General features: G+C 52.0%; 1 long non-coding RNA gene across 1 annotated transcript; it reads right to left on the reverse strand.

Annotated features, from left to right (window-relative positions):
- Positions 1 to 1,658: 1,658 nt before the first annotated feature.
- LOC115274858 lies at positions 1,659 to 7,808 on the reverse strand. The gene is made up of 2 exons (XR_003901291.1): positions 7,622 to 7,808; positions 1,659 to 2,091 (listed from the first exon to the last, which is right to left on the reverse strand). It is a non-coding gene; the product is annotated as an uncharacterized LOC115274858 (long non-coding RNA).
- Between the last annotated feature and the right edge of the window lie 175 nt (positions 7,809 to 7,983).

Below are 7,983 nucleotides of genomic sequence, written 5' to 3' on the forward strand. Positions count from 1 at the left end.
GTGAGAATCTTTTGCCAGCTGCAAGTCCCCCCAGATCAGCTCACACCTCAGAACATCTTGTCCCCAATGAGCTGGCAGGGGTGCCGGCGCAGGGGGCGGGGGTGGGGGTGGGGGGGCGCCGCCGTATCTAACCGGTCGATTGTGCATAACCGTCTGGGCTGGTTCATGGAATGTTCTCAGGGGCCCCCTGCCCCTCCCTCTTCACCACCCCCCTCCCCGGAAGAAAGGAAAATTATTTTTCGTATTGTAAACTTTAAACACGAAAAAGCTGTTTTTAATTTAGCAGAAACTGGCTTGAATCTTCACTTTGTGAACGTTTGTGTCCTTCAGAGAAAGGCGGAACACGCATTTGCACACACACACTTGCACGAACGCACGCACAGGCATAAGCTCACATGCACACCTGCACTCGTGCACTGTGACATGTACATTCACGTGGTCACACTGGTGTTCACACGTAGCCTGGCTCGTGGGCTGAAGGACAGGCCCACGTGCTTGCTCACACAAACACACTCCCACACTCGCCCTTGGACTGGCCCGGGGCCTCTCTGCATGGTGCCCTAAAGGGTTCCGGAGCCTGTCCCCTGGTCTCCCTTCACCTTTCGTCCAGGACGGCTTGGGGCCATGAATGGCCAGCCGCTGTGTGTAGGGACGGAGCTTGGGGAAAGCCCGTCTGCTTCCAGATGTCCTGCTTCCCCACCAAGGCCCTGGATGCGGCCGGCAGGAGCCTCCCTCCACACCTGGGCTCGGGCTGTGGGAAAACGCTGTCTCCCAGGACGGTGGGATTCAGGCCCGCTAGAGGCAGGCCAAGTGTGACTTCTGGGGCCTCGCAGCAAGCAAGGCCAAGGGGGCCCCAGGGAGCTGTGTGAGGTGGGAATCGGCCTTGGACCTGGCCAGCTTGGAAACCCGCCCCTGGCTTTGTCTCCGAGAACGCAGCTCCATCTCCTGTGTTCTCACGGGCCCCGGAGAGTTCGCTTCTCATGGTGGAGCCTCAGTGTGCGGGTTTTATTAGGGGCACCTGGCCTCAGAGGCACAGCCCAAATGTTCACTGCACAAATGAGAGGTCCTGGGCTGGGGAAGCGGGAGCAGAGCCGCATCCACTCCAGTGTCCACGGGAACCATCTGCCTGTGGATCCCAAGGGCAGGAGGGCTGTGAAGCCGCGCCCCTGCCAGCAAGGCCTCCGCTTACGTCTTGTGGCCGACCCTGCTTACTGCCATCCCAGCAGCCATTTCTCCCTCCTCACCAACAGAACCCTGATTTGGTGCCAGCAACAGCGTGCCCAGCCTCGGGGGTTAATTTAGGATTTGGCTGAGCCATTCTTGGCAATGCCTTTTGCCGGGGTTGTTTTTGATCTGGGCATATTTCCCAGATCCGGCCAGCAAGCTTTAAGGGGAGGTCGGGGTGGGGGTTTCTGGACATGGGAGAGGCCTTGTTGCCCCCTTTCTTCCCTTACTGCTTCCTGTGAGGACATGATGCCAGGAGCTTCTGCAGCCATCTTGTGGCCATGAGGAGCAAGTTAAGCGAAGTGCAGTGTTGCCACCTCCCAAAGGCCTGAAATCACAGGGCCACCTGTCCCACCCTGGAACTTCTGACCTCCAGACTCCTTTTTATGAGAAACCACAAAGTTTGTGTTGCTTAAGATACTAGTGGTCAGATATTCTGATACTTGTAACCCAAACACTTTCAAAATTTTATTATGAATGTAACATGCTGGGAGTTCCCCATCTTATGTGAGTCAGGGTTTTTATTTGCAAGCAACAGAAACAACCTCTGGGTAATTTAAATAGCAAAAATGCACATTGGAAGGCTGGAAAACCAGGCTCAGTAAACAGTAGTAATCAAAGGTGGGGGAGGCAGCCAGAGTGGTCAGCTGAAATCATGCCGGGGAACTGGCTGGTGAAGACATTTCTGCCATTGCCATAGAATCCAGATGCCTCAGTTGGCACTGCCATCTGCCCTTGGCACTTGGCCCTAGCGGCCCCTGAACACCAGATGCTCCTGTCTCGATGCTTTTTCTCTGTACCATTTGTTCCGGAGTGCAGACATCCTGTTGGCTTAGCCCATGTCCTGTGTCAATACGCCCTAGCTGCCTGGGGAGTGGGAAAAAAAAAGAGTACATCAGTGTATTAGCTGCTACTGCTGGGTAACAAACAACCCCAACCCTCAATGGCATGCAAAAATGAATGTTTATTTTTCGCATGTCTACGATTCGGCTGAAGGGTGCTTCTTCTTGGCTGCCATCGGCCAGGCATCCTCTACTGCTGGGTGCAAGGCTGTAGGCTGTGCAGGAGGCACAGGTCCACCTGTCTCACGTCCTCGGACCAGCAGCTGGCCAACATGTGCTCTACAGTGGTACCAGAGGACGAGTGGAACCACGGGAACCTTCTAAGGTCCAGATTTGGAAATCGTATGCTGTCTCTTTTGCCTATATACCTTTGCCCAGAGCAACTGACATGACCATGTCCAAAATCAGCACTGGGGAAACAGCCTCAGACGTAAGAAGGAAGAGGACACAGAAACCGAGGGGGAGCGGAGGCCCATGGTTTGATCAGTCATACTGTTGGCTTGGAGGCTTCTGGTGTCAGTGGGGGAGGGCCTCCTTGGCATTACGGGGACTCCCTGGACTTGGATGGGGACTCCAATGCTGGGCCACCAAAAAGAAAAGCCCAGTCTACTGCTCCTGCAGCCAATCTCCCCCTTGGTGGCCAGCCCTCTTTTTTTTTTTTTTGCAGGTAGGTTGGGGCTGTAAGTGTTCTGGGCTTTCGGACTGCAATGAGGGATCTGGGTAGGGAGTTCGGTTGGAGCTTGTCCAAGTCTCACGGCACTGTGGAGTCACTGGAAGGCCGACCCCAGGCATCCCCTCAGCATGGGTGGTTGCCATGGCGTTCTTGCTTCACTCTTTGGCAGCCCACCCTGTCCCACTTTTCAGCAGCACGTAGCCCAGGATGGGGGTGTAAGGAGTCTGGGTCTTCATCTGACCTCTCCCTGTTCAAGGGTAAAGGGTGAGTTCCATGTCTGGCATTTCTGGCTGCCTTCAGGTTCTCCCCTTTTGCTTGATAATCAAACCTGGCTCTTGCTTTGCCTTTCAAAACTTTGATGAGGGCCTGGTTTGGAAGTCAAAGACAGGCCCGGGATCGTTTTTCTCTTTGCCTTCCCGCTCCGATGGCCCGAATTCACCTCTACCCGATGTGGGTACCCCAGATTGACTAAGAGTCCATATAAGGCAGTGCAGAAAAGCAAGGCATGAAAACTAACATCTCGAGGTAGGATTTTCTTTCCTAACCGTTATTGAATGCTTGTGAGGAAGCAGGCGCTGAGCTAAGTGCTTTACATGCATTATCTATTTAATCTTCCCAAGAGCCTGCAGTAAAGAGTACCACCATCCACATTTAACACAGGACAGCCTGGCTCAGAGAGGTGATGTCACCTTTCTATTGTCACACGGCTGGAGAATTTGTTAAGGGTTGACCACACAGGAATGCTCAGGAGTTTAGTTTTGTTGTTTTATAAATTTATTTATTTTGAGAGAGAGAGAGAGCGTGCACCAAGAGGTGGGGGAGGTAAAGAGAGGGGGAGAGAGAATACCAAGCAGGTTCCACATTGTCAGCACAGAGCCCAATGTGGGGCTCGAACTCATGAACCATGAGATCCTGCCCTGAGTCAAAATCAAGAGTCAGACACTTAACCAACTGAGCCATCCAGGCGCCCCTAGTTTTTTTTTTTTTTTAAGTTTTATTTAAATCTGTACACCCAGCATGGGGCTCAAACTCACAACCCCGAGGCCAAAAGTCCTGTGGTCCTCCAACTGAGCCAGCCAGGCACCCCCGGAGTTTCAGTTTTAACTTAGCTTGTATTTAGAAGCTTTATGTTGAGGAGTGCTATGGTCTGGATGCAGAGCAAAGGCATTCTAGGCAGGGAGACAAAGCCCGAGCAGAGCCCTGGGGCAGAACGCAGCAAGGCTGGAGTGGTAGATGTGAGAAAGGGAAGAGTGGGAGAGGATGCTGGAGCACCTGGCCGGGAACAAATGGAGCTGGGGAGAGCTATGAGGCAGAGGAGAGAAAACTATCCTGCAGCCAGCAGGAAGTGGCTTAAAAGAACCCACTTCTTAGCTCACACTTGGATGTGCTTTGCACCTAAAGTGAAACTATCCAACAATTGGACACTCCCAGCCCCTTTAGGTCAGGACTGGCTGGAGAACGACTCATGGCTGGGTGACCCTAGAGTGAGGAACACAGCTCTCCTTAGGGGTGAGGATGGCCTTTCAGGGGGGGCACTTGAGGCGGGTTTTGAGGGATGAACAGAAGTCTCCCAGGCAGAAAATGATTCATTTAACAAACACTTCTTCATTCTTCCTCTGTGCCTAGTTTTGTGTTAGGTCTGGGGATCCAGGAAAACAGAATGAACAGGCAAGTATAAAATGAGGCTTAGGACGCCTGGGTGGCTCAGTAGGTTAAGTGTTTGACTCTTGATTTTGGCTCAGGTCATGATATCACATTCCTGAGTTCGAGCCCCATATCAGGCTCCATGCTAATGGCACGAAGCCTGCTTGGGATTCTCTCTCTTTCTCCCTCTGCCCCTCCCGCACACACTCTCTCTCAATATAAATAAATAAACTTAAAAAAAATAAAATGAGGTTTAAAGTGTTCAGGGCCTTCAAAAGATAGAGAATAAGCCTTAAGAGTAAAGAATTGGTGTGTCTGTGTCCTTTCTGCATCACACAGGGAACTTGAGCCCAGGAATGTTTGGGTCAGGTGACCATACTTTTAGCTTCTGATCTCAGTCAGGGAGCAGATAGGACCCTAGAAACAGGTGTCTTCAGAGAATGGGACGTCCCTGGGTCATGGGACAAACACAGGAGCATATTTCAGATGGGCCCTCAGGGAGGATCTCTCAGAGAGCCTGGAGAGATGAGAAGGTGCCAACTGAGATGGGGCCACAACAATGAAAAGGCAGCCAGCAGAGGCAACAGCACATGGAAAGATCCAGAGGTGGTGCAGCCAGGAGGCTAGAGAGTGGCTACAATGAGAAGCCAGGGAGGGGGGAAGGGGCATGGGGACCTCCTGAGTTGCCAGGCGGAGGGTGGAGTTTTTCGTGTGATGGGGAGCGTGAGATCCACCCTGATTTACAGAGACCCTGGGCTGCTCTGAGAAGCCCACTCAGACCACACTAGTGTTAGCAGCTTTTTTTTTCAGGAGGGAGGAAAGCAAAAACTTCAGGGCTGGGTTCTACCCTGGTCACCAGACGCCTTAGCCTCGCCTTCCTCGGGGCTGGGGGTCAATGGAGCTGGAGGAGGGCTTGGGTCACTGTCCGGCCATTGCGCAACAAGAGGCTCACAGCTTCCTCTGACTCATCACCAGGGTTTAGGACAGATTGAGTTACCGTCTGTGTGTGGGGTGAATGGGGGTGAGGAGGGTGAGCACTGGTTCTTCACCTCTGCTCTGTGGGGATGGCCCGGTTTGGTGACCTGATAACCCCTTCTCCCTAGCAAATCCCAAATCTTTTTTCTTTTTTGTCTGTCCAGAAACCGGCTTGGTGCAGGCATATATGTAAGTGATCAGGGTAACCGGCAATATTTGACCACTTAGTATAAGCCAGGCACCTGACATGTGTTAACATCATTTAAACCTTACAAAACCCTGCGGTCAAGGCCTGGCTCTGGCACTCAACTTGCTACAGACAGCTGCCATCCTGCTCTGTCCCTGTCTCCTCCCCAATCTTACAGGATGGTGGCTGGAACTGGAATGCCCAGCTCTGTACCTGATTCCCAGAAGCTGTGGTCTCGGTCAGCCTGGAGACAGAAAATGGACTTTGAATCGACTTCAGCAAAAAAGGAGAATAAATTATTGGCTCATACAAATGATAATGTGGGAGCGTTTGGCTTCAGGCACGGCCAGATCCAGGAGCTCAGTGTCTTGCTACCTTTGGCTCTGTTTTTCTCTGTGTGGGGTCACTCTCTTGGGTCATCTCTCTTCAAGTGTGACCTCTGGCACTGCAAATTTGTGTTATCTTTCAAACCAGCCACCCAAGCAAAAAGGCTGCTTTTCTTTCTAGTGGTTCAAGCAAAAATGCCAGAACTGCATCTCACTGGGTAAACAGGATCACATGCCTGCCCTGAACCAACAGTGAGAGAAAAGCAATGGGCTCTATCGATTGGCAGACTTCCAACTTGGGATGAAGTATTTGTGGGGAGAGGGGGTAGTGAAGCCCACACCATCCACACATCATGGGCTGAAAATTACAGAATTTACTGAAAGTTACAACTGCCACAAAAGGCAGTTGTTGTTGGCACCCAAAAGGGGAGGCCAGATGCTTGTTAGGGAAAAAGGTTAGAAGTCCATGAAAGTGCTCAAAGCCATATGCACAAAAAAGAATAAAATAAAGTAGCGGCAGTGCCCAGGAGACTCCGAATTAAAACCTATGTAGAGCGGGGAGGGCCTGGGTGGCTCAGTTGGTTGAGTGTCTGATTCTTGGTTTCTGCTCAGGTCATAATCTCATGGTTCGTGGGTTCAAGCCCCATGTTGGGCTCTGTGCTGACAGTGCAGAGCCTGCTTGGGATTCTCTCCCTCCCTTTCTGCCCCTCCCCTGCTCTCTCTCTCTCTCTCTCTCTCTGAAAATAAATAAACTTTAAAAAACCTATGTTTTATATATATATATATATATATTTATTTAATACGAATAGCTCATATTAAACTCATTGTAATGTATAAATAAACTCATTGTAATGTATAAACAAAAATATGTTCAGAAAGTACTCATGTCCCCCTGTGATCACCACCAGCATCCCCTCTGGTCATCCCTTGCCCTAGTAAAAAGTGCTTTTTGTGCAGTTAGAGGTGTCCCACATTCTTCCAGCTGCCCCTCTTGGCTCCCACCCTGTCCATGCTTGGAAACCCCTGGAGCCTCCTGAATATAAACCTTTTGATACTGGTGGTTGTGGTCCCTCTGCTTGGGAAGGGACAGTTAGGTGTCAGAACCTCTCGTTTCCTGGGGCCACCCTCTTGCCAACTAGGAAGATCCTGCTACCCTTTTCACTGCTGGGTCTGGTCTGGGTGGGATTTCTGGACCTTTCCCTATAGCACTCCATGGCAAAGCTGCATTCCTTCAGTAAGACTGGATTGGAGAAATTTGCAGAGAGGCTGAAGTCCTGTAGTTCTGATTCTTTGGGCTTGAGGATACAGAGTTGAAACTGGTCGAATGTAAGGTGATAGGGAAAACAAGGTGTTAAAGATGACGCCTGGGATTTGGGGCTGGGGGCTCCTCTCAAGGTTTTGGACTCAGCTCAAATGCCCCCACCTACTTCCCCGACAGCGGTAGTGGTTACAGTCTCCCTCACTAACATCAATATCCTGCCAGTCCATCACTAGTTTTATTTTCCACATCACAATTATCTCCATCAGAAATGTTCTTAGGTCATTTGTTGGTTATGTCTGTCCTCCTCCCTAACCGCGCACCCCTTAGGTCAGGGACCACGTCTGCTTGCTCCCGCCTTTTCCCCAGGGTGCCTGGCACATAGAGGCGCTCAGAAAATATTCGTTGAATGAATGAATGCATGAATGAGCAATTCCTTCAACTGGTCTCAAAGCTGAACTAGTCTAAGCCCGGCTAGCCTCGGGGTGCTACCTGTCCCTGTGGGTTGCTGGCCCCATCCTGGTAAATCCGAAGGGTTTGGGTCCGGCGGTCTCCTTCTTGGGGGATCCAGCGCCTCAGCCGGTCCGCGAACCATGCATGTCCAATAGCCAGGCGGCCGCTGTCCAGCGGGCCAGGAGTCTGCTCACTACGCATGTGCCCAAATCCTACTCTTCATTTCGTCCCCCCCTACCCCCGCCCCCGGCCTCCCGCCTCCGGCCTCCCGCCTCCTCTGTGGGACACGATCACGCAGGTGGGGCGTGCGCATGCGCTGTCGCCCCCGCGCCGCGCGCTGCTCCCATGCGCCTGCGCCGCACTCACGACCGCCAAGGCGCCTGCGCATTGCCCGCCGCCCG

Source organism: Suricata suricatta, chromosome 12 (genome assembly GCF_006229205.1).
Source record: "Suricata suricatta isolate VVHF042 chromosome 12, meerkat_22Aug2017_6uvM2_HiC, whole genome shotgun sequence".
In the NCBI taxonomy this organism is placed as follows: domain Eukaryota; kingdom Metazoa; phylum Chordata; class Mammalia; order Carnivora; family Herpestidae; genus Suricata; species Suricata suricatta.